This window comes from Meriones unguiculatus, chromosome 1 (genome assembly GCF_030254825.1).
Source record: "Meriones unguiculatus strain TT.TT164.6M chromosome 1, Bangor_MerUng_6.1, whole genome shotgun sequence".
Classification (NCBI taxonomy): domain Eukaryota; kingdom Metazoa; phylum Chordata; class Mammalia; order Rodentia; family Muridae; genus Meriones; species Meriones unguiculatus.
The window spans coordinates 151035553-151061716 of NC_083349.1; the positions used below are offsets into that span (position 1 = coordinate 151035553).

General features: G+C 39.1%; 1 protein-coding gene and 1 pseudogene across 2 annotated transcripts in view; one reads left to right on the plus strand and one right to left on the minus strand.

The window, feature by feature from the left end:
* Nucleotides 1-26164, minus strand: part of Cntn5 (contactin 5) — a 1228807-nt gene that overhangs the window by 767360 nt on the left and 435283 nt on the right. The gene's annotated exons all lie outside the window — the stretch shown is intronic.
* Nucleotides 1440-16559, plus strand: LOC110559502 (eukaryotic translation initiation factor 1-like; annotated as a pseudogene).

The following is a 26164-nucleotide window of genomic DNA, read 5'->3' on the forward strand; positions in this document are numbered from 1 at the left end:
CAGAGTTTTATATACCTTAGACTGGCCTTATATTCACTTCACTGCTGTGGGTAGCACTGAGCTCCTGGCACTCCAGGGTCTACTTTCAGAGTGCTGAGGTAACAGGCATGAACTACTATACCCAGCTTTTTCACATACTTTGAAGGCAGTCTTGTTTTGTAGTACAGCTTAACTTCCAACCACAAAACCCAGGTAATTAAGATTCCAAGAGTACACATACCTGATAAACACTGTATTCTTTTTAAAAAGCATAAATCTATATTTTCATATTTAATGTCACTTATGTCGTTCAAAGCCACAAGAGTCTTAAAAATGCCATTTAGTATCCTAGGAAATAGATGTTAAGATGTCCTTAACATATGTGGAAAGAAGAACTGAATACTTTGTACACACTGGTTTTGTCCTCCACCCATAAGGTTATGGATACTGTAACCCAGCTTCTAGGTGGGTAAGTGGAAGCAGGGAGAGATGAGGTAACTCTCCGGAGACATGTGTTGGCATGTGTCTAGGATTCACAGCACAGACTGTTTTGATTCCCACGCCTGTACTCCACATGCAACACTGTGACATTTCCTGTAACACTGTCTCTAAAATATGGCTGTGTCCTAGCACCGAGCTCATCTCTTGGATGGGAGTTTGTTTTCAATATGGAAGTGTCATCTATTTGATTACATTAACTCCGATTTTACTAGAACTTATGCTGCTCTGTAATGTAGTGAATAAATGCAGAAATACTAAGATATAACTCATAAACCACCTTTGGCTTGATCCCATGAGAATGTATAATTGCGATGTATATATGTGTGTGTTTTGTGTGGGCACATGTGTGCACATCTGTGTGGAAGGATATACATGGGGGTCATTGTGTAAAGGCCAGGGTGCAACTTTGGGTGTTGTCCCTTGTTTTGAGAAAGAGGAACTTCATCTGAACTGAGAGGTACTAAGTAGGCCAGGGTGTCTGGCCAGTAAGCCCTAGGGATCTGCCTGCCTCTGCCTCCCCAGGGCTGGGATTTGAAATGCAGTATGAGCTCTAGCTTTCTTTATGTCAACTCTGACAGGCCAACCCAGGTCCTCATGCTTGTGAGGCAGGTATGTCACTGACTGAACTCTCTTACCTGCTCTGACTTGTTCTTTAAAATTATTCAAATGGATTATCTCATCCAGTAATGACTTCGAACTCTAAAATAGAAAATGTACTTATATTTAGCAGAAAAAAAGGCAAAAGCAAAATAAATCATGAGTGGAATATTTAAATAATTCTACTGTTGATGTTTTTAAACATCTAGAATAGGATGAGGGAAGGCATTACAACAAAGCTAAATGTTCAGATATAAAAATGTTCGGAGTTTACTACACTCATAGTTTCAAAATACATTATGCATTTCAGATGAGCAAAATCTGCATGCCCCAATCCATTTGCTCCTCCAGAAACTGTTATAATGTTGGCTGAAGGGGTGGCTCAGCCGTTAAGAGCACTGGCAGCTTTTGCTGAGGTCACAGGTTTGATTACCAGCTCACAAGCTTCTGTAACTCCAATTCCTGAAAGTCTGGTGCCCTCTTCTGGATCAGGTAGGCACTATATGTTCATAGTACACACATATACATACAGGCAAAACACTCACAACAATAAGATAAATCTTAAAAAAAAGAAATTACTATAATGTGCCAAATTACCTTATTTTAAAGATTCATTTCAAAAAAGAGGTAAAAAGTAAACCTTAAGATGTACTCTAGTTAGTAAGATGATTACTATTTTGAGTTATGTTTTTATTTGGAGATGTATGTCTAATACATAAAGGTAAAATATTTCTTGTTGAGAAAGGGGGAAACAGTAGAGTGATACTGAATGAGGTGTTGTCAGGCACTGGGTGCTGCATTTTATTTTGACATATAAACCGTACTTTGTGATTGTATGTGTGTGATAACTACATATGTGAATGTGGGTATTCATTTATGTGTACACATGGAAAGGCCAGAATGCCTTCAAATGTCCTCCTCTGTGGCCCCCTACCTTTCCGTAGTGTGGTGCATGTATGTGAGTGGGAAGTACATACAAATGAGGGCACCTATGCTGAGGACAAAGCAGCATGTCAGCTGTCTTCCTCTGTCAATCTCCAACTTACTGCCTTGCAGTAAGATCTGTCACTGAATCAGGAACTCACAGAGCTGCCTAGGCTGCTGGCCAGCTCTCGCTACAACTCTACTCCACAATGCCGCAGTTCCAAGCATATGCCTGCCTATATTTCCATGTGGGTGCTAGGGACTTGGATTCAGGCCCTGGTACTCCAGAATGAATGTTCTTACAATTGAACTACCTTCCTAAACCCACTAGCCCATTTTTTGAAAAAGAGTCTCTCACTGAACCTAGAGAGGACTAATTTGGGTAGACTGAATCTCCAGCAAGCTCACAAATTGACCTTCTCTACCACGATTATGACCTGAGTTACAAGAGTGCACTTCCATGTCCTACTTCTACGAGGAGTTTGAAAATCTGAACTCAGGTCCTCCTGTGTGGGCAGCAAGCTCTCTGCATACTGAACAATCTCCCTACCAGCCTATTCTTACTAGGCATATTTTCCATGTTGTGGGTTACCTCTAAACTTCTCTCTACTATGGTATAATCATATCTCCCACAGGCATTTCACTTCTGTACATATCTAATTGTTAATGATTAACCCAATGTCCTGCTGGGATCACATTTAAATTTTGTTGAAATTGATCCCTAGATCTATCATTATAAAGCCAACACATGGTACTTGTAAAACATATTTATAATGCTTACTTATTGGATTATTTTTATTTACTGAACTACATTAATATCCTGACTTTTGTGGGGAAAAAAAAATGGACATATGTCAGAAACCTGAAATAAGAAAGCCAGGCATTCTTCTATCTATCAATCTATTTATTTATTTATTTATTTGTTTATTTATATTAATTACAGGTTGTTCACCTTGTATCCCCCCATAAGCCCCTCCCTCCTACCCTCCTGGACCCACCCTCCCTCCCCCTTCTTCGTGCATGCCCCTCCCCAAGTCCACTGATAGGCGTGGTCCTCCTCTCCTTCCTTCTGATCTTAGTCTATCAGATCACATCAGGAATGGCTGCATTGTCATCTTCTGTGGCCTGGTAAGGCTGCTCTCCCCTCAGGGGGAGGTGATCAAAGAACAGGCCAATCAGATTATATCAGAGACAGTCCCTCTTCCCATTACTATGTAACCCGTTTGGACAGGACACTGCCATGGGCTACATATGTGCAGGGGTTCTAGGTTATCTCCATGAAGCCAGGCATTCTTAGTCTTCATGTATGAAAGTCACTAGAAGTCTCTTTTTGATCAATTTACATTCTTTTTCCAGTATCATTTAAGAAAGACATTACATACTTAAATAGAAGCCTGGGACGCTCAGAATAAGAAGAATGCTACCTGCATATATGAATGTAAGAGGAATGCAAACAGGCTTTCATTTGAGCGCCGTCAAGATGTTACTCACATACAGTCTGTACAAGGAAAGAAAGCTAGCTATCTTTGGCTCATGTATGCAAAACCCTGTTTCAATTGTTGAAATACTTATGTGAGGAGAATTTTTGATTTTAGTCTGGCTTCAGCAAGGGCTCCAGAGCACTTCACTGACCATGGAATGATTAAAGTAGGTACGAGACACACCGGTCAGATTCATGGATCAGAAAGTCCAAGCTCAACCACCAATAACAAGTGCTGAAGCTGTCAGCAATACTTGGATTGGCGGCCAGAATGTATTATGCAGTGGCTTGAGGTGAGGGCTTTCCCTCCTGCTGTTCAGCCAAACATGAGCAGAAGCCACTCTACCTGATCTGACAGGACGATGTTGAAAAGTGAAAAAGGGCACAGGGTAGTAAACCACACAGAATCCAGACTCCACGATTGCTAGCCCTGGGCCTGCAGAGTGCCATTCATTTATGGACCAGTGACTATATGTCTGGCAGGATGCTACTGTTGATGAGGCTCACAGAAAAAAGTCCTCTACCTGGGCACAAGAGAAAGGTCTTGCTTCAGTTCACTGAGACCTGCATTCTCAGAGAGCCGAACACATAGCAAGTTTTATGTCACTGTAAAAACTCCAAGAAACTGAATTTGAAAAGCCCTGTGCTGTTCAGGGGCTACAGGAGGAACAGAAGTTCATCACCTTTTGGCCTACAGCTGTCAGCACTTAAAGAAACAGAGAGGTGTACTAAGGAATATCACAAACTCCCCCCAAGGCTGTTGGGATTGTCTTCACTCGGGAAACCCTGCCAGCCCTCCAACATTGCTCCTTGGGCCAAATCCCAGAAAAGATAAGAAGAGATTATTTAAAAGATATGTTAGGAAAATTCCTTAAGATGTCAAGAAAATCTATTATCCACACATCATATTATTTTCATAAATATGTAAGTGTGATATGTATTTCATACATAATATGATACATACATATTCTTTCCTCTGTACCTAAGACACAGCAGCATAGCAGAGCAAAACCATGGATGTTCAATGCCCTCACCTCGCAAGGCTGCCTGGCCCTTTTATGCCTTCAGTGGTTTAGGGCTTTGTGTCACATGTCTTTCTTTTCTTTTCTTTTTTCTTTTTTTTTTACATTACATTTTATTTCTTACACAACAGGCATGTGTGTCCTCTTTATTTACCTGCCTCTCCCCTCCCACTCTTCTTCAGCTTCTGTTGGGAGTCACAGTCACACAATCACCACCCTTTGAGGTTGGAATCCTGTTTTTTTTAAGCTCTGGAGAATTTATTTGGTTTCCTTGAAAAACATACTACCTGCTTTCTGCAAGGATGTTTGTTTGTTCTCTCTAGAACATCTCTTGACGAAAATGCAGCTTGAGAAATGAATTTCCTTTTTATTAATATTTTCTCTTTATGTTGACTTTTTCTTTTTTTAATTTTTAATTATACTTTATTTACTTTGTATCCCCCCTCTAGTTCCTCCCTCCTTCCTTCCCAATTGCTCCCTTCCTCCCTCTTCTCCACATACTCCCTTCTCCAAGTCCACTGGTAGGGGAGGGTTTCTTTTTCTTCCTTCTGATCCTAGTCTGTTAGGTCTCATCAGGAGTGGCTGCATTGTCTTCCTCTGTGGTCTGGTAAGGCTGCTTCCCCCTCAGGGACAGGTGATAAGTGAGCTATCCCAGAAGCAGAAAGACACACGGTATATACTCACTCATATAGACATATAATATAGGATAAACCTACTAAAATCTGTACACCTAAAGAAACTAATCGAGAGGGAGGACTCTTGCTAAAATGCTCAAGCCCCACTCCAAAAGGCAAAAAGGATGGACACCAGAAGAAGAAAACAGGAAACAAATTAGGAGCCTCCCACAGAGGGCTTCTGAAAGGCTCTGCCCTGCAGACTATCAAAGCAGATGATGAGACTCATGGCCAAACTTTGGGAAGAATGCAGGGAATCTTATGAAAGAAATGGGAAATAATAGTAACAGCTGGAGAGGACTGGAGGTCCACAAGGAGAGCAACAGAACCAAAATTCTGAGCACAGGGATCTTTCCTGAGACTCATACTCCACATGTCTTTCTTTTAAGTGAAATCTTCAGCAGACATTTTGTAAAAGTAGGGAATAGGGCAGTGGTAGCATGTGATGGTAGGGTGTGCTGAAGGGGTGGAGGCAGGAAAAGTTTGAGGGCAGACTGAGCTGCAAAGTAGGACCTGGGACAATGGATCATCATTTAAGAGAACTTGTGGCTTAACTCGAGGACTGAAGTTCAGACCCAAGTCCACATATCAGGTGGCTCACAGTCACATGGAACCTCAACCAAAGGGAAGTGGTGATTTGTTCTGGCCTCTGTGGACAATCTCCCCCCACCTGACATGTATAAAAAAAAAATAAGACACATCTCTTGAAAAACAATATGGCTCACTCAATCATAATTGACTTATTCCAGCTGCATTGATGAGACAATAATGAGATACTGGAAACAAACAAAAACCTGAAGTCAGAGAAGTCTTAATGAGAGAGTTTTCTGGTATATTTGGAATCAACCAGGATCAAAGGTAAGGCTTACCGAGTAGCAAAATGCCCTGTTCTTGTCCTATTGCTTTCTATACACTTTCTTTCCTCATCCACTTAGAATTGTGAGGGCGGTGAACTATTTCCCCTGTATCAAAGGGTCTGTAGTTTACTCTAAAGCAGCACGGCAGACTTGTATGCCCTATCTTTATGTCAAGAATACATGGGGAGCAAGGGAATAAGTCTACAGAATCACCAAACCCATGTGCTACAAAATGTCTGTGCATCAATTCTTATATGTTTTCATATCAAACTCTTAAAATACTCTAAGTAGAAACTCATTTAACAACCATTTAATGTATGAGAGTATTGTCTTGGGGAATTTGAAAGGCATACTTCAAATTAAATATTAATATAGTTTCCAAGCCAATGTGACTATTTTCATACAAGAAATAATGACATTCTTTTAAAAAAATATAAAACACTACATTTATTTACAGAGTGGATAATGGAATGATTAAATAAATAATCACTTAGGCATTCAGGTTAAATATAGATATAATTTTATGTATTCTGCATGTCTGACTGTATATGCACTTCATGTATTTCTGGTATTCATGGAGTTCAGAAAAAGCTGCATCCCATGAAACTGGAGTTTAGAATGATTGTGAGCAATCATGTGATTGCTAGGAAGCAAACTGAGGTCCTCTGCAAGAACAGCAAGTTTCTTTACTGTTGAGCACCTCTGCAATACCCCAAATCTGAGTATATTTACCGTATTCTGTTGTTCTGTGGATGCCCCCTTGCTGCTGAAGATACAGTAAGTTATACTGTGACCACAGCCTCTCAGTACCAGGAAAAGAGGCCTTCAGGGTCAGTGAACACTGAGGCTGCATCTGTGGTTCGGGTTTATGCAGTAGGGAATGAAAGCACTGAAGAGGGAATTCAAGTGTCCATTAAACTAAATGTTAAACAAATATAGGGTGATTTATGGCCATTCTGGAAGATTTGCATGAAGTTAATGTTTTCTCCTTCAGAGCTGATTTAATCTGGACCTCACTCATGCTCATGAAGTGACTGAAATCAGGCACTTCTCTAGAATCAATGGCTCAGCCAAATCTCACTCATGAACACCACATACCAAAACTCACAACAACAATAATAGTAATCTCACAGAGCTCTATGGAGAGCACAGTATGAACATTAGCACGTGTGTAACTGATTGCATGCAAGGGTATGTGAATGTGAGTACATGTTTGTGTGTGATCTTGTGTGAATGTGCATCTTCATGTGTTTGTATATGGGCATGATTGTGTGTGTTATGCTTACATACTAAGCACTTTTATCACACATACAAATCTCCGAATGATTTTTCCTTCCATAAGTCTCATAAGTTAAGCAATTACAGAAAAAGGAGCTTTCTAGGAGTATAAAGTTATGCTACATTTTTAGAGTAACTTTTAATTTCTAAGATATTTAATTAAAACACTTTCCTAATCCATTTCATTCAGTAAATTTTTATAAGGCATACTTGTGGGTGTCTCTCCTTTCATTTATCTCTCAATTGTAACATGCTTAGAGTTTGGCTGATATTATCCTGAACTTTTGCCTCTCAGTAATAGCTTTGTGGAAAATTATATTGTTGTCATTTCATAAACACCTGTGCTTCTCCTCTGACCATAATCTCTTTCAGCAGAATTTGTTGATAGTCCACTACATTAAACGTTTTCCACATCCTTTTCAATTGGTCATGCTATGTACTACAGACACACACAGTTAAAGGAGGTCTGGATCTCTCTTGGAATTACTGGAATTACTCTTTCCCTTCTGCTCTTAGTGCCTGAGTTTACAAGTCACTCACTCACCCCAGGAAATGCTAGTCTCTACTTTCCCCGTGTCTGCAAACTCTTCCACATTTGTGCTCTTCCCCTAAAATATCTTATTGCCATTTCTAATTTAGATCAGGCTTTAACATTTTGTCTTAGATTTGTAAATTATTTTATCAATTGCTAACTTCTTCGAATTTTTTTTTTGGTAGCCTCTGTATCAACAAGGTCTTTCTAGAGGATTGAGATTTCCATGACAAGCAATCTTTCATCTTCAGTAGGACAAAATCCAAGTTTTATGATGTATTATACCATAGCCTTTTTTGAAAGCAGCTGTCTCATATTTTGACTCAGAGTCCATCATAGGAAAAACACTTGTCAATTCCAGCATGCAATCTATCTTGTGATATAGTTCATGGCAAATGGCTTGTTCATTGCACAGATAAAGTCACCACTCAAAGAAAGTTACTAGAGGTACAAATATGTTAGAATTTTAACATCAATAACAGAAAATAGATTTGTGTGAGACTTTTAATATCAAGAATATAGAAACTAGATTTATTATTTTCATTTTATGATTATATCTGATTTTCAGTTTAAAAATTCACCATTGAAAATCATTATTATTAGTATTTTGGCTCATACTTGATCACTAGATATAAATGAGAATTTTTAAATATGTTTTTACAATTTATCACTTTATACCCCTATTTTAGACCCCTTTCCCTCATCTGCTCCCTGTCTCATTTTTCCTCCCTCTCCCCTCTCTACCCTTCCCTTAGTCCACTGGAAGGGGGAATCTTCCCCCTACTATCTGAACTAGCCTATCAGGTCTCTTCGCCTGGATCTTCTTCCTCTGTGGGCTGCCAAGGTTGACTCACCAAGAGGAAGTGAGCAAAGAGCAGGCAACCAAGTTCATGTCAGAGACAACGCCTGCTCCTCTTACTAGGGGACCCACACGGAGACTGAGCTGCCCATGGGCTACATCTGAGCAGGGGCTCTACGTCCTCTCCATGCATAGTCCTTGGTTGATGTATCAGTTTCTGCTGCACCCCCTGCCTGAACCCAGATTTTTAGAAAATAAGAACTCCAATAGCAATCAAGAACGTCTGCACCAATAGCATTTTCTGAAGACCTGAGTAAAAAGCAGGAGATGGCATTAGATGGATTTCACTGTAACAAGTGGCAAATGGCAAAGCTGTTTGCCATCCTGCATCTTCCCCTTTACCAGGCATTATGAATTTTTTCATTAGAATAACAAAATAAAACATCTTTTTTAGTCATGAACAGGTAATGGGAGATCAAGTCCTAACAACAGTAGAGACTTACAGTAGAGATTAAGTCCTTACAACAGCAGAAATCCTCTGTAAGGTGATTCTTGGGTAAGCCCAGGCAGTGCACAATCTACTAAGACAGCATTTAGGGGTCATAGAGCATTCTAAAACAAAATACCTTTACCCAGTCCATCACCATTGCATTGCCTTAATCAACAATAAGAGTTGTGTTCATAATGTTAACAATGAAATTCATCATGATTTGATCATGAGGACATATTTCCTTTCACTGGCTCTCCCAAGAGAGTATTGAAGTGGACTTTGACTAAAATTTTGTCGAGTCCTTTCTTCATTTGTACATATCAAACATTACATAGTTGACTTTCAGTATGAAATGGAACTTCCAACTCCATATCCTAAGAGCTAGAATTGTGATATATAAATTAATATTAACTAATAATCTTATGTTTCAATAAACCACAGTACCGTTAATAACAATTATGTGTTTTTGCTTTTCAAATTAAGAATGAAAATGAGAATTTTAGACATGGTCTTATAAAGTATGTGAAATGCCTAAATGCCTATTTATTAAATAAAAAGAAACCTTTAATATAAAAAATATTATTACTCTTTATAAGCAAAGGAGCTTTATGAACAAGCTCCTAGAATCTTTAAACATAAGAAAAAGAGATGTCAGTCTTAGTCAATCAGAGTATTTCATTTATAATATTAGTTGTCTTAGCTTGAGATAAACATCCAATGATAAACCAAACATTGCATATAGCACTGAAAAACTGGGTTATGAGAGATGGCTGTGTGAGGGTGCTCTGCCAGCTGGTTCCCTCATTGGTTCTCTTCACCTTCCTTCTCAGAGAGTTTCTGATGCTGGCAGGCTAGAAAAAAATGTAAAACTCATCTATTCCAGAGCACACTTTTTTTTTTTCTTTTTTAGGAACAAGCACTAGAGATTATTGAATGGAGATTTATTTTTATTTTTATTAATTACAGTTTATTCACTTTGTTTCCCCCTGTAGCTCCCTCCCACCCCACCCAATCCCACCCTTCCTTCTCATTCTCTACCCATGCCCCTTCCCAAGTGCACTGATTAGGGAAGGTCGTCCTCTCCTTCTTTCTGATCCTAGTTGTTAGGTCTCATCAGGAGTGGCTGTTTTGTCTTCCTCTGTGGCCTGGTAAGGCTGCTCCCCCCTCAGGGGGAGGTGATCAAAGAGCAGGCCAATCAGTTCATGTCAGAGACAGTCCCTGTTCCTACTACTATGGAACCCACATGGACACTGAACTATATCTGTGCAGGGGTTCTAGGTTATCTAGTTGGAGTATCAGTATCAGAAAAGACCCCATGTGCCCAGATTTTTTGGTTCTGTTGCTATCCTTGTGGAGCTCTTGTCCTCTCCAGGTCTTACTATCTCCCCCTTCTTTCATAAGATTCCTTGCACCTCTGCCCAAAGTTTGGTTATAAGTCTCCATATCTGCTTTGATACCCTGCAGGGTAGAGCCTTCCTGTTTTCTGTTTTCTCCCTCTTCTGAGGTCCATCCTCTTTGCCTTTCTGCATGGAGAATGAACATCTTAGCCATAGTCTTTCTTCTTGATTTATTTTTTTAGGTGTACAGATCTTAGTATGTTTAGCCTGTATTATATATCTAATATCCACTTATGAGTGAGTATATACCCTGTGTGTCTTTCTGCTTCTGGGATACCTCACTCAGGAAGAACCTTTCCAGTTTCCATTATTTGCCTGCAAATTTCATGATTTCCTTGATTTTTCTTACTGAGTAATATTGCATTGTGTAGATGTACCACAATTTCTGTATCCTTCCTCAACTGAGGGGCATCTGGGTTGTTTCCAGCTTCTGGCTATCACAAATAAAGCTGCTACACCAAAGCCCAGGAAGTGTTTTACTTCACACATTAGAGTTACACCTGCTTCTTGGACAACATTACCACAAAGTAACAAACTCACCTTTAAATTTAACTTCACCTTTCAAACTTGAGATCTGAAGTGCTGAACACCTTGAAGCAATATTTATTCCAATTAAGATAAAAGGCACACAGTTCAAAGGATATGGCTGTTCCATTAAACATGTTAGGCAAATGAATGCCTTTTAGAATCCAGTTAGTATAAGTTCTGCAGGAGAATTGCAGGCAGTGGGAAGCAGAATATCCATGAAGGTGTGTTGTTTTGGAGTTAAACTTTGAATATTGAATGGACACACAGTTATGAAGACTAAGAGGCATTTCATTTAGCTCTCCGTTAGCCACATTCAGTTGATGACTCTTGCATTTGATGGAGCCCTGGAGCTTCAGTCTCATCAGTATTAACAGTTTACTTGCCCTGTTGTTAATAGCCAGTGCGTGGGGCTCCTCCATAGGATTAATGTGAGGGAAGAAACCGCCTGAGCCACTCCTCTTATTGTGGTAAATGACCATTAATAATTAAGGGAAAAATCACTATCGGAGGGACGTGAAACAAATAAATGGAATTTAGTATTCTTAGTAAATATTACTAAAGTTTCACAAATGTGTAAATATCACAAGCATTCTGTTTTAATACTGAGATGTACTGATAACATGCGAGAAAGTTGATTTTTTTTTTAAACTCTTTTTCAAAACTTCAGGAGCCAAACACCTGATCAAATTTTATGTCTTTGTAGGGGAGGGTGACCTCACTGAATTCCCTAATCTTGATCCTGTATCATTCTATGTTCAGTTCCCTGTGTCATTCATTTTCTCTGTTTTGATTTCTCTCTCTCTTTCTCTCTCTGTGTCTGTCCACTGATTTTTAACGGATGATATGTTAATTTTTGATCCTGTCATTGTACGTTTCCTCTAAAATAGCATTTCTCTCCATTAATGTTGTTAATTAAATTCTTTTTTAAAAAAATTATTTATTTGTTTGTTTTATATATTTGAATGCTCTACCTACATGTACACCTGCTTGGCAGAAGAGGGCATCAGAGCCTTGTATAGATGGTTGTGAGCCACCATGTGGTTGCTGGAAATTGAACTCAGGACCTCTGGAAGGGCAGACAGTGCTCTTAACCACTGAGCCCTCTCTCCAGCCTGTTAATTTAATTCTTAAGCACAAGATAATACATATTCAATGTCCCTGTAACTGGAGTGAGACAAGTCTGGTATGGAATACGAGTTATGGTGACAAAAGAAATGTAATGATTCATATTCCATTACCATGCCTTTGACAACAATGCCATTTCTGGTGGTTGTTGGACTAGTTCACCAAATGAAGCCAAGTGGAAATCTTTAAACAGGACTTCAGAGGTTAACTAACCCTTATCATGGTCTTTGCTCTGGCTTTTATGCTTTAAGCCAGTAACTCAAACCAATTTTGAAATTCTATGTATCTTTAAATCTATCTTAAAAATCAAAAGAGACAAAGTCATTTCACATAATCGTATAGCCTGGTGAGTAGGCACAGAAGGAACCTATCAAGTCCTGTTTTTTCTTACTTGCTCCTTTGAGTGTGGTTTTGTTTTTAGGGATCAGAAGGTTGCTTTCCTCTGGATACAGGGTTCTTTTCTCTGGAGTGAGGGTCATATATTCTACTTCAGTGGGTAGCATCTTATCACAGGATTTTATATCTAGCTATGAATGTTTATTACAGAAGGAAGTGTCTTACTGGAAAGCAGAGTGCTGAGGTAGACAAGCACCTGGGTTCCTGGAAAAAATAGCTCCAGCTCGGAAACCTAGCAGGAGCAAGAATGAAAGAGCACGGAAAAGAAGGTATACACAATGAGAGCTAACAGATATACCTGTGCACACCTGTAGCATTTTATTTTTTATGGAAATGATCACTAAAACTTATCACAGTGACTTCACTAATCAACAAGATCCATCTCTGGGAAATCAGCCATTTCTTAGCCAGCTTAAGTCTTAGCATCATGACAGAAACATCATTATTAAGACAGAAACTTACCTCCATTTTCTTTTAGTATATTTGCTGTTTTAAATTAATTTTTTGTCACGGTAAACAATCCAGGAACTTTCATTTATTTTTAAAAATTATGGTATTAAAATCATTGTGTGTGTGTGTGTGTGTGTGTCTTTATAAGTATGTGTGTGTGAAATTTAGAAAATAACAGTAATCAATTCTGTTCTTCCATCATGTGGGTTTCAGGAATTAAATGCCGGTCATTGGCATGGTGGCAATTGCCTTCATTCACAAAGCAATCTTGCCAATCCTTTAGTCCAATTTTTATTCATCTTTACTTTTTGGGAAAACTTTGGTCCACAGATAAATTGAACAAAAGTCTGAGTTTCTATGGCTTCTTCATATACAGTGTCCCACTATCAATGTCCATTACACAGTATTGTTACACCCTCATTTGATGAACCTACATTTACACTCATTGTCTCTCAAGTCACGCGGTTTCAATGGAGCACATTATTGTCATTATTTGGGTTATGAAAAGGATGTAATGACATTTATCCATCACTGGGGTGTCACACAGACTAGTTAGACTTCCTTAATAATCCTATTTTCCACCTATTTATCTCTCTCTCTGCATGTCTAGGTAGCACTAATCTATTTACATTGATAAGCTTTGTCTTTTCAGAAGTGTTGCTGGAAACAGACAATGTGTAGCCTTTCAGTCTGGTCTCTGTCATGTGGTCACACATGCTGAGATATGATCAGTGTCTTCTTTTCTCTCAACATCCTGCAGTCCTGATGAACCTGCTTATCTCTGCACAGTCTACTACCAGAGACACTTTGTTTTCAAGTTTCAGCAATAGCTGATAAAACCACTACAAATGCCCCGACACCGGGTTCTGTGTGGAAGTTTGCAGTTATCTGGGTTACTGGCAGAAAGTGTGACTGCTGGAAGTCAGAAGAATATGTGGGGCTTTGCAAGACATGGGCAGGTTGTCCTCTGACCTCCATAAACACACTATGGTACATGGATACCCCCCCACCACAACTAACTAACTTACTAAATAAAAAATAAAATTATTAAGTAAGGCTTTTAGGTTTTATTTTTAATATAATTTTTATTTATTTCAATTTATTTACTTTGTATCCCAGCTGTAGCCCCCACCTCTCCCAATTCCACCTTTCTCCCTCCCTTATCTCCTCCCATGCCCCTTTCCCAATTTTTTAAATCTTTAATTCCTTTTTTTTAAATTTGGTATAGTTTTTATTTATTGCAAATTTTGCCCTTAAAATCTATAGGGAAAGAACAATATTATTTTTAGTAATTGATTCTGGATTGATTTTTTATTTTTATTAATTTCAGTTTATTCACTTTATATCTCCCCTGTAGCTCCCTCTCTCTTACCCTCCCAATACCATCCTCCCTCCCTCTTCCCCACCAGTGCCCCCTCCCCCAGTCCACTGATAAGGGAGGTCCTCTTCCTCTTCCCTCTGAGTCTAGTCTATCAGGTCTCATCAGGACTGGCTACATTGGCTTCCTCTGTGGCTTGGTAAGGCTGCTCCCATCTCAGAGAGAGAGCTACAGGGGGGGCAGCCACTGAGTTCATGTCAGAGATAGCTCCTGTTCCTCTTACTAGGGAACCCACTTGGAATCTGAGCTGCCATGGGCAACATCTTTGCAGGGGTTCTAGGTTATTTCCATGAGTGATCCTTAGTTGGAGTATCAGTCTAAATAAGATTTTAAAAATCACCTCTATCTTAATTGTTGCAGAGTGTTTGCAGACCTTTTTTATTCAAATATTTTACTCCTTGGCATATATGAATTTTGCCAAATGGCCTAATCTACTGGACTTTGATTTGTGAATTAAGTATTATCTAAAGGATGTCACATGTTACCAATATCCCAATAGTAATTAATTTCTAACCCTTTCCTATAAAATTTAATGCACAGTGATCAATTTATTTTTACCTAATATTTAAGAAAATATCAACTTATTTCTGTGAAATAGTCACTTCTCAAAATACAGGAATATAATTTTTCGTGTCGTATAGAAAATAATGGTGTGAATAAATTTTCTGGGAACCCACAAGGCTAATTGATCAGAACTACAATTGTGGGAAGTGGGAATGCTGCAGACTCAGCACCAAGTTATCCTGATCTCTCTTCATTTCACTTAAAATCTATTTATTGTCCACATTTATCAGACCTATCATCCTCTGATCTTTGTCTGACTTGACCTCCTCTGACCTTTGTCTGACTTGACCTCCCCTGACATTTGTCTGACCTAACATCCCCTGACTTCTGTCTGACCTGACATCCTCTGGCCCTCACCTGTAACTTTTGGAGTGTATTCTCGGCAGATCCTTGGCTTTCCCCAGCTCAGGAACTAAGAACATGCTCAGAAAACATCTGACACCAGTGACGCTGACACTAAGCGTTTGGCTCTTCAGAACCCTGCCTGCCTGGTGTTCTGTGACTACTTTGTTCTGCAGCAGAGAGTTTAATCTAACTTCTTCTTGAGTGGAACATGTTATTTGAAGGAAACCTGATTCCATGTTCCTAAGTCACAGTCACTAACACGTGGAGTGGATCACAATATGATGTCTTTCATTCATTTTGCAGTTAGGGGTGTATTTTGCATTGACAGTGGATGTGGTTGGATTACTAAAAAACCTATTCATAGCCCAAGGAAGATTATGATTAGCTCCTGGAACAGTTAGGAAGAAAGGCATCAGAAGTGAGTTTTGCAAAGCTAAGGTGGTAGTCAGGTAGAGAACAGGTAGGCTGTTAGCTCTTAGAGCTGGACATCATTCTGAGCCAACAGCAGTAACCAGAGTCTGCCCAGGCTCTTCAGTCATGGAAAGTGAATTTGTAGGTAACACTAACTGATTAGTTTTTATATTTATACATTGGAACTGCATTGGCTTTGCATTTAAAGAAATACTTACACAATTCAAATATTACTCATTTAAATTTATTCATTTATCATTAATGCTGGGCTGGAATAGTTAAAAAGGACAAGGGCAGCTGAGCAGCCTTTTTTTCTTTCTTTTTAGAATGAATATACTGGAAGTGTTTCAGGTCCCAGTCATTGAGCCACTGACAAGGACTCCGTCTTGAATCTGCTCAATTTCCATCCCACACACACATACACACAAACCATTTGTTTTCTTCCACAGATTCATTCAGCAGACTGTTTCCACTGAGGAAAAGAATTTGTATGGTATATATCCGTTATCCAGAACCTCCATTTTTCCATCCCTTTGCTGATGCAATGAAGGGTAATAACCTGCCTCCTGCTGGCACTGAGCATTATACATTTAAGAATTCAACAGAGAAAAGACAAGAACTCTTACTACTGTCAAAGTGATCTCTGATGATTAAGATTAAAAGAAACTAGTGAAGACATTACAAAGAAAGTTGCCTGCTATGGTACTATGATTTAGCATCCAAAATATGGAGAAGTAATTCATCTGCAGGGTGACCATCACCAGAACATATGCCAGCTCCTGATAGAGACTGGTCTGCTCAGGGCAATCAGCTGAATGTTCATGGGTTTTAAGGGCTACGGCTCAGAAGCTTAAATGAGAATTTCCTTGCAATGAGTAGATATTCCCTTCTGTCCCTTATCACAAGTTTAAAATCTCACAGCTTGTATAATGTGACCATTTGGGGTCTGCTTTTAAGTTGGACTAGTGTGAAACCTCATGCAATAACTGAAAAGAGAAAAAAAAGTGTTTTGGATTCAATATTAATGTAATATTTATACACATATGATGTGATAGTTTAGGTCTACAAAGCAGGCCTGAACATGGGGTAATAATATATGTTTCAACTATATGATATACACATGGCTTGGCACAAATTTTCCTTTTAACTTTTAGAATGTATTTATTGTGTCTGCATATGTGTACATTAGAGAATACAATAGCATGTAGGTGAAGGTCAGAGGACATCTGCAGGAGTTGGCTATCTGTTTCTCCTATGTAGGCTCCAGGGATGAGCTCTGGCTGCCAAGCCTAGAAGCAAGTGCAGGCATATACTAAGCTTCCTTGCAAGATCTTGAACCATATTTTAAGTACTTTTATTTGTCTCTGATTTGACACCTTATCACATGAAGACAAGTTTGGAATTTCCGTCTGTACTCCAAAATCTCAGATGTTAGAGCATTTAAAAATTTCAGAATAGGCATAGGCAACATTTTTGTACATTTTAAAAGATTTGTTGATTTTATTGTACTGTGTGTTGGCATGAATGTGTATGTGCATAACACGTGCATGTCCAGTGCTTGCTGTTGTTGGAAGAGGGCATCAGATCCTCTTGAGCTTGAGTTTCAGTTGGTTATGAGCCAAGAAGAACGTTCTGAGAACTGAACCTGAATCCTCTGTATTATTAGGAAGTTCTCATAACTGCTGATCCATCTCTCCAGTCCCAACATTCAACATGTATAAAGCTAAATAGAATAAAGGGCAAAGAAGTATGGAAACTGAGAAGATGAAGTAATTTTTGTCTAAGATTGGCTTGCCAAAGAAAGTGAGTTTAAAAATAATATATTTATACATTAATAATGCCAGTGTTTGACTTGCATGGCAGATCATGAAAAGTGTGGCAAAATTTATGTGATAGGGAAAAATCAATATTCAATGGACAGAAATAGATATCCACCAATGCACATAAATAGCTGGTTATTGAAAACAGGTTTCAAGAAGGTTTGAATGCAGATAGATGGTCAGGAGACAGAAAAGTGATAGTGTGATAGTCCTACAGGGTTGGTGTAGAAGACATGAGGGGAATTTGCAGCCCCAGAGCTTCACTGCAGTTTGCTGGAACAGAGTGGAGGAGGGTGCACATCCTTCTCCAAGGCCCTAGGATCCCGTTATTACTTCATAAGACACTGTTTGGTTCTTGCTGAACACAATTCAGCCCAACTTTCACTAAGCAATTTTGAGAGGTCTGATGAGTAACAAGAGACTCTGGAGATGAACTCACCCTGAAGGTCTTTTTTTAAAAAGTGAGTTAAACCATAGCAACTGCATTTCTTATGAGACATTAGGTCATACATGCAGGTAAGCGAACTCACAGGAGTTGAACTGATAGACAAGAAGGAAGTTAGGAATTTTGAAGGTAATGTGGGTTAGGACAGAGGTGGAGAGAGAGCTGAGTAGATAAATCAGAAGCTGTACAATCTAAGATGCTGGATTTTGTATCGCCATGGCCCAAGTAAAAGTTGGTTGTACTGCAGGACTGTCTGTAATGCTCCTACAGATGGCGAATGGAAGCATGAAATTCTCCAAAGCACAGAAGAGCTGGCATGGCAGGTTTAATAAAAAAGCAAGGATACCAACCCTGTGTCAAGCAGGGTTGAAGGTGAGGACCAACACAGAATGTTATTTGATCTCCACACATGTAGCATGGTATGCACATGCCAGCATTCATACATACAATTGTACACACACACATGCATGAGCATGAATTGAGCATGCTTAATCTAGTACACAAACACACACACACACACACAACAAACAAGGGAGAGAGGGAAAAAGAGAAAGAGAGAAGACAAAGAAAGAAAGAAAGACACAAAGAAAAAGAGGGGCAGAGAGAGAGAGAAAGAAAGACAGACACATATACAAAGAGAGAGAAAGTGAAAGAGAGAGAGAAAGAAAAAGAGAGAGCTAGACAAACCCTTGATATTAACAGATTCCAAAGCCATGACATACAAGAGACTATCAAGCTGAGGAGAAGGGAAGTTACAGTCAACAACACTTGACTGTGGGTTTATGCCATGCTTCTTGTTGGCAGCCATTGTTCTACAAACAGTTTAGATGCTGTTGCCTCCTCACAGCAATCTCAATAGAACATTTTAATCTTTGTTTACATGAAAGAAATGAAGACATCTGTCAAAGATGGGATCTAAAGCAAGCAAATAAGGCTGCTCCCCAATCTCTGACCTACACTAGCTGAAGGATGTCTGTTTTTCCTTGTTTCCTTCCTTCCTTTTTTCTTTCCTTCCTTCCTTCCTTTCTCCTTCCCTTTCTTCCTTCTCTTCCTTTCTCCATCCTTCCCTCCCTCCACACTTCCCATCTATCATCCCTCCATTCATTTACTCCTTTGTTTAATCCCACTCTGCCCCTTCCTCCTCTCTTTCTTCTTTTCTTCCTTCCCTCTCCCCTTTATCCTCTTTCCTTCCTTCTTTCCTTTGTTCTCCCTCTTCCTCCGTTTCTCATTTTTCTTCTTTCCTTCCTTCATTCTCTGCTTTCTTATTTTCTTCCCTTTCTATCTTTCACTTTGGTCAATTTTAGCTTCTGCCTCATGAAGTTCTAGGATACATTATTATAGGGGAACAGCAAACAACTAATATTTCAAGAGGTAGTGCATTCTAGAAAAAAAAAAACATGCCTCCAATATTACAGCTAAGGTTGAGAATGTCACAAGTCTGATTAAACTTGAATTTGATAGCCTTAAATGTCATCTTTTACCTCCAATATTTACTATAGTTTATAACATTTTTTCAGGAAGACAAACTTGTATATTCTATAACAAAGTATTCACCCTTTTGTTATTTTATTCTTCTCTTTCAGAATGAATTTAGCTGAACAATTCAACAGTCTTTATCAAACTTGATAAAGCATGAAAAGCTAAATACTATTCAGGTTGTTTATGAAATATTTTGGTTTCATTTTTCTCAAAACATGTATTCCTGTTTCTGGAAATAAGAATTAATAATGTGATTAATCACTGAATTTTTAAATAAACTACAGGTTCACTCCTGTAACACCTGCTACTTGAGAAGCCAAGTTAGGAGTCCATGCTCCAGGCCTGCTCAGGTGACTTATTTAAAATTTAAAGTAATATTTAAATAGAGTATTTGGAAGTATTTGACATTTTAAAGGTGGCATTAAAGTAGTTATTTTATGGACTAGAGGCATTACATATTTTATTAAGATTAGAAAATACTGTCATACTTATACGGAAATTATTGTATGTTATTTTGATTATTCAAGTTTAATTATTTTCAAAACTGGAGTACTCTGATAAATTAATCTATTATTTCTCTTTATATATTTATGATATTTTAAAGTTCTGTTATACATTACCTAGTGTTGGTATAATGTTCCTTTAAAGTGTATACACCTTACCCTTGTTCTTTCAAATGGTGATTTCTCTCTCCTCCCCTCTGGTTTCAATCCCGATATTGCATTGTGATACTCATTCTAAGCATCCTGTCTCAACTCTTGTGTAAACAGGACAAAATAAAGCAACTAGACACAATGTTGATGAGGGAGGAGCCAGAGGACAGGAAAGAGAGGAGGAGCCAGAGGACAGGAAATGAGTGGAAGGAGAGGAGAGCAAGGAGAGAGAGCTGGAAGTGATATCTAGGAACAGTGTGGAGAGATGGACTGGACCTAATATTTCACCAAAAGCAAGTATAAGGTGGGAAATCTAAATGTTAGAAAACTATGAGGGCTTGGAGGTTTAGGATGGAATAACTATTGCCCAGCATTGTGTTCTAGGTTAACTAAATAAACCCAGTCTCTGTGTGGTGATTCGGTTATACAGCTGTTTAGGACTAACAGCAGCATTACCAGAAGATATATCAATAGTAAATATTAATTGTCACTTACAACCACCTAGAACTAAATTAAATTATAAAGAGAAATGTCTTCACCCAAAGTCTTGTACATGAACCTGCTGCCGTCTTTAAACAAAGATAACTTGTCTCCTGTGCCAATGAGTTCAAATTTCTTTGGGAAACCCTCCTCCATTACTGGTGGGAATGTAAATGTGTACAACCACTTTGGAAATCAATCTGGCACTTTCTCAGAAAATTAGGAAAGGTGCTACCTCAAGATCCAGCTATACCACTCCTGAGCATATATCCAAAAGATGTTCAACCATATAACAAGGACATTTGCTCAGCTGTGTTCATAGCAGCTTTATTAGTAATAGCCAGAATATCAAAACAACCTAGATGTCCCTCATTTGAGGAATGAATACAGAAATTGTGGTACATTTACATAACAGAATACTACTCAGCAATTAAAAACAAGCAAATCATGAAATTTGCAAGCAAATGGTGGGATCTAGAAAAGAGCATCCTGAATGAGGTAACTCAGAAGCAGAAAGACACACACATCCACTTACTTAGAAGTGGATATTAGATATATACTATAGGATAAACATACTAAAATCTATAGTCCCAAGCTAAACAACAAGGAGGACCCAAGGGAAGATGCTTAATCCTCATTTAGAAGGGCAAACAAGCATCTGAAGTAGGAGAAGTCAGGGAACAGGACAGGAGCCTTTCACAGAGGGCCTCTGAAAGACTCTACCCAGCAGGCTATCGAAACATATGTGGAGACTCATAGCCAAACTTTGAGCAGAATATGGGGATTCTTATGGAAGAAGGAGGAGATAAAAAGACATGGAGGGGACAAGAGCTCTGCAGATTGACCTACAAATCAAAATTTTGGCCCCAAGGGAGCCTGCAGAAACTGATGAATCAATCAAGGACCATACATGGAGAGGACCTAGACCACCTGCTCAGATGTAGCCTATGGGCAACTCAGTCTTCATGTGGGTTACCTAGTAATGGAAGCAGGGGGAGTCACTGGCATGAACTTGGTTCCTTGATAACCTCCCCTCAGTAGAGGAAATTGTAGTACTTTTACACAATGGAATATTACTCAGCAATTAAAAACAAGGAAATCAAGAAATTTGCATGCAAATGGTGTGAACTAGAAAAGAGCATCCTGAGTGAGCTAGTCCAGAAGCAGAAAGGCACATATAGTGTATACTCATTTATAAGTGGATACTAGACATATAATATAAGATAAACATACTAAAATCTGTACACCTAAAGAAGCTAAGCAAGAAGGAAAACCCTGGGTAAGATGTGTAATCTTCATTCAGAAAGGCAAATGGGATAAATCTTGGAAGATGGAGAAAACAGAGAGCAGGACAGGAGCCTACCACAGAGGGCCTCTGAAAGACTCTACCCAGCAGGGTATTAAAGCAGAAGCTGAGAGTCATAGCCCAACTTTGAGTAGAGTGCAAGGAATCTTATGAAAGAATGGGGAGATATTTATTTATTTATTTATTTATTTGATAGTAATATTTCTTTACAACATGGGGTAAAGAGCATTCTGTGCATTCTGAAGTTCACTCGTTCAAAGCAGTTTGTTTCAGTCCTTGAAGATACTCGTAACAGAGGGAGGATTAGTCAAACCAAAAAAGGGGTCACTACCACTTGATTTCTTCATGCTCTATTGTCCCATAAAAACCGAAAATGGTATGGATTTTAATTCATTGTTCTACATTTTAATATACAGCATCAACCTTGCACTCACTTAGATAAATGGGTTTTTACTCTGTTTCTAGATTAATTCAAGCACTTTAGTCTTGAGGGGCTAAAAGAAATCCCAAACACAATTTTAGACAAACAAAAGAATTCTGAAACACTCAATAGAAAAGCTGTTGATGCAGCATGGCATATGGAGTCGGGGGCTCTGAAGTGTGAAGACGGCTATTAGACACACTGAGATGCACATCTCTGCTTTCTTCCTTTTTATGTGGAGTGCTTTTCTGTGCCTGAAAACAGCCAACTTGCTTTCTTTCCTCAGGTGGTTTATTTTCAAGCAAGGTAGTGATTATTTTCATTTGTAAGATGTTTTTACTATATTTGCTGTGGATGTATTGGCTTGTTAACTACTTTGGGGGGAAAAAAAGTCCATGTACGGAATTAGAAGTACGTGCTTTTTCCCAGACATGATGTCACACATCTTTATTCTCAGGACTTAGGAAGCACAGGCAGGGGAGGCCCTATGAATTTGAGGTCAATATTGTCTACATAACATGATTCTTCCTAGCCAAGCCTACGGAGTATGACACTATCCTACCTAGGAAAGGTGGGGGAGGGCTTGAGAAAAACTGAGAGTCTGTATTAACCAAGGGACTCAGCCTCCACTTTCTGCTTTCTGTTTGACTACACTGGGATGGACTTTTAAACTGAATGTTCAAATCAAAAATTGCATCCCTGTGCTAGGCCATAGTTTGCCACCTCATGTTCAGATTGCACCCGTACAGTATCAAAGGTGAATTATATCAGAACTTAAAAAATAATTTTTTATTGTTTTTTTCAAGACATGGCTTCTCTGTGTAGCCTTGGCTGTCTTGGACTCACTTTGTAGACCAGGCTGGCCGAGAACTCACAGAGGTCTGATGGCCTCTGCCTACCCGAATGCTGGGATTACATGTGTGCACCACCATGGCTGGCTTGAGAAATAAGTTTTAAAAGATCAGTACTGACTTAAATTTAAGGAGCTAAATTTTTTCAATTTACATATGGATGAACAAATTAATTAAGGTAGGTAAACACTGCATTCTACACTCACGTGCACACACGCACGTGCACACTGGCTCCTCTTGGTCTGTGGCGACACAGTCTATGATCTCTCCTGAGTGCTCAAGCCAATGCCACCACCAACTCCTATATACACTACAACTTTCCTATATATAGAAAGTGACCCTCATAGCTTTGGTACTGTACTTCCTGGGGCGAAGGGGAATTAAAAAGCCGTAGACACACACACATACCTAAAAGCTAGAATCGGATGGGGGATACACCAGCCCAGAATCTCAGCACATTTATTATATGTGTTGAACCAGAATGCAGATTTCTTATAAAGAGCTAAATCAGGAAGGCTGAGCAAATCTCAGTGGGGTTTCTTTGTATTGGGCAGGCTGAGAGCGCAGTCATTCTATATGAAGAATATGATTGGTGTCTTCTGCGCTTGGATGAGGGGAAGACCTTTTTACTTCTGTGGCTCTGTGGCTCTGGTGACCTTGACACAACTATTCATGTACCAGTTAATACTTCATCCATCACCCTTCCATGTGATAATTTATATATTAAGCACAATAAGTAATTAACAATAGGCAGGCTGGTTGCATATTTCAGCAGGGAGGAATGCTAGCCACAAAAGCTGACAGCCTGAGTTGAATTTCCAAGCCCTACATTGAAAGAAAAAAGACTCCCTCAAGTTGTCTTTCAACCTCCATGTGTGCTCACACATATACCTAAACCTACATCCCCACAAAATAAATGAAAACATGCAGGTATTTATTTTATTTTTCTATAAACATACATGATTCTAAGACCAAGGGCATACAAAATAAAATTATATAAAAACCAAGTTTCTTAAATTTTATAATAAAGTTATAAGAGGCTTTGTGCAGGAATAATAAAGTTGTTTGAAACTTAGAACTTCTTCTAATACAGCTTCCTAATATAGAATTTTTTAGATAAACATTTTCATAGTCAGCTTTCTATTGTATGATAAAAACACCATGGTGAAAAAAAGCAACTTGGGGATCATAGAGCTTATTTTCATTTACAGTTGTAGTTGATCTTGAAAAAAAGTCAGGTCAGGAACTTGAGGCAGGAACAAGGAGTAGTAAGAAACTCAGAGCAGAGGGCATAGAGGAATGCTGCTTATTGGCTTGCTCAGTCTGCTTTCTTATACATCCCAAGAATATCAGCCTAGGCATTGTACCACTGTTCTTTGGATGGATCCTCTACATCAATCACTAGTCAGGGCACTGCCCCTCAGGATTGCCCACAGGCCGGGATGTTGGTTCCACTTTCGCAGTTATGGAGCTCTCTTTCCAAATGACTCTAGGTTGTGCCAAGTCAATAAAAACAAAAAACAACAACAACAACAACAAAAAATAGCATAAAAGATTTCTTGGGATAAGGTATGCCATAAGAAAGCTTTTATTTATTTTCCAAGATGGCGCAGCCAAGGCAGAAGATCAGAAACTGCAGTTAGGGTACTGGAGCACCTTGGTCCATTAACCAGATCTCAGATTACTTCCACCTTCCCAAGGTCAGAATCTGGATGAAAGGCAGCATCCCTACCCCAATTCAGGGTTCTTCTGATCCCTGTGTAGATACTATATGGACAAGACAAACTTACAGGGTTCTAGGTCCAACATAGTGACATCGAGCCAAATCTGAGTGCCAGGAGCTCAGAGCCTGCTAGGCCAGCAAGCAACTGTGTGGCTGAATGTGAATCCATAACACCAGCACCCATTTTGAGCATTTGTTGTGGGATGGCTTACTCTGCTATACCAGCAACCACTCAATAATCTGCCTGATCTACTGAAACACTCAGGGGCACAGCCAGCAGGAGGTCCTCCAGCCCATGGAGCCAGAGTCATATAGAGCAACATTCAGCGTAGAGTTCACTCTCAACTAACTCCTGATCTACCTTACTCAACTGAAACAAGCTTTAGAACAGACAGAAGCAAAGACACCAAAGAGGAGCAGACAACTGAAAATAATCAAATTCAGGGCTGAAATCAATATATTGAAAACAAAGAGAACAATAAAAAAAAATGAAACCAAGAGCTGTGTCTTAGAGAGATTTAACAAGATAGACAAACCCTTAGCAAAACTAAGTAAAAAGAAGAAGAAGACTACCCAAGTTAACAGAATCAGAAACAAAAAGGACATAATAATAGATAATGAGGAAATAAAAAAAAATCTATTTCTGTGGCTCGCGCTATCATCTCGCCAGCAAGAACGACGCAGCACACACAGGATCCTTCTGCAGTAAAGCTTTAATGCATCTTGAGAGGGAGAGCATAAGCTTACAGCGAGTAGAAACGGAGACCCCAAATGGTAGATACCCATCCCTTATATAGGAAACTGTCCTCCGCCTAGGATGTGTCAGTCCCTGATTGGCTGTTGCTCATCACCCCATATGACGCCCCGGGCTGGGCAAGTGACGACGGTTGCCCAACGGTCATAACTGTCATAACGGTTTACCAGTTTTGAGGGCGGAAGCCAGCACCATGGCAACCAAACCCCGGCTCTCCACATATTTCCTCTTACTTCAAAAGCCTATACTCCAGGAGGGGAGGAAGGAGGGGCTTATGGGGGGATACAAAAGGAATAAAGTGTAATTAATAAAAGTTAAATAAAAAATTTAAAACAAGCCTATACTCATCAAAATTGAAAAATCTAAAGGAAATGTACAATTTTCTTGATAGATTCACCTACCAAAGTTAAATCAAGATCAGATAAGCAGTCTAAACAGACCTTTAAACCCTTAAGGACATAAAAGCAGTCATCAAAAGTCTCCCAACCAAAAAAAGCCAGGACCA